Genomic DNA, 1,616 nt, shown 5'->3' with positions numbered 1-1,616 from the left:
CGTTAAGTATTGATGGGTCAGGGTCCAAAGGTCAATTTACTGATAAATTAAAAGAATGTTCGTTATGGAACTTGAATTTAAAATTAAACAGTTAAAAGACACAGTAATAGTAGGCAGACTCAACACTTTCACTCAAACAGCCACTTAGAACTTAGTTTAAATAGTATTTACACATTTATTACTAAATTAATACGAAAAGACTGGTCAAAATCGCCGTAGAATACAACCAAGTCACAGTTTTACATTTCTTTGCGTATTGTTGTCTGATCACTTCACAAACACTCACACTGGAAAGTTGTATATATTTATGTATTTCGTTGATGTTGTTATGGTAATATGTAAGATTTAATAAATTTAAATAATTTTTAATACGGAGTCAATGTTTTGACTTGTCGCGCCCTCTCGCGGATCTTGCGACTTGCCATGTACCAGACTCTACAGCTCCAGAGTCCAGCAGGTCTGCTCGGTCGTCTCGCCAGCACGCTCCCAGCCAGGTTATCGGAAACGCGCCAAGGTCCTTCTTGGATGGCGACTATCGATTAAAATCGTTATCTCGGTAGAACACTGATTCGAAGGATTCAAACCGAGATCTCGCGATCCTACCGACTGCGCCAATTATGTCCGGGCGACCGAAAAAAGCCTTTTTAAAAATAAAATTTATTTAATTAAGAGAATACAGGTTTGTACCAATGCCACGACAAGTCTGATCTTCGAATTATAAAATAAATATTGCGTTAATTTGCTAATTGCATCGCTTGCATTTTCGGCAGCGCTGAGTTGGGGGTTTTCCTGGAATACGATGACTTAACTCCGTGTATACGTAATTTTTAATATTTGGTTGTTGGGGCTATTTCTCGATTTTTTATGGAGTCGGTCTCTATTTCTTATACAGCGTAGTAAGCCTGGGGTGATCCAGGGTTTGAGGATTTTGTTCTTTCTTGGAGTTGGGGTTGGAGATTTGGTGTGTTTAGCAATAATAATCGAAAGAGCTGAGACTAGTGTATCAGTAGCATGGTTAGCGTCTTCTATTTGTAAGATATAACTGAGGTCGGTACATGCTAGCTCACGTTGAACACTGTCTAGATCAGTAATACATTTTAATTCAGCACTGTTTGAGACGTTATGTTTAAGTTGAAGACAGAGCAATGTGGGCAAGTGGTCAGTAATATGTGATTCTATGACGAGGGTAGTAGAGGCAAATTTAGATTTAAGTAGTACCTGATCATAGCATTTGTTTAATCTAGTGGGGAGGGTGTGCGTGGGCGAAATAGCATGGGTAGCGTTTAGAATTAGATAGTCTTCCGAAAACTTATCTTTATTAAGGGGTTTGATGTCAATGTTTAGGTCTCCAACTATTGTTATGTTATTATAGCGTGTGACGTTTATAGGTATTTTATTTAGAGAGTATTTATTGCTATATGTATCGCTATTGTAGAAGTTAAGTATACTAAGCAAAATAAAAAAAACTAGAACATTTACAATGCGTATATTAAGAATAAATATATGTATATAGTAGTAATATATAGTTAAAATAGATAATAAAGTACTAGCTCTCAGGGTACTGAGTTCGCGTTCACTAAACGAGTTCCGTTACACTGTCTCCGTATTGGAAAGCC

This window comes from Hyposmocoma kahamanoa, unplaced genomic scaffold (assembly GCF_003589595.1).
Source record: "Hyposmocoma kahamanoa isolate Upper Pololo Valley unplaced genomic scaffold, ASM358959v1 99823, whole genome shotgun sequence".
In the NCBI taxonomy this organism is placed as follows: domain Eukaryota; kingdom Metazoa; phylum Arthropoda; class Insecta; order Lepidoptera; family Cosmopterigidae; genus Hyposmocoma; species Hyposmocoma kahamanoa.
Note: the sequence above shows the minus strand (reverse complement) of the source record.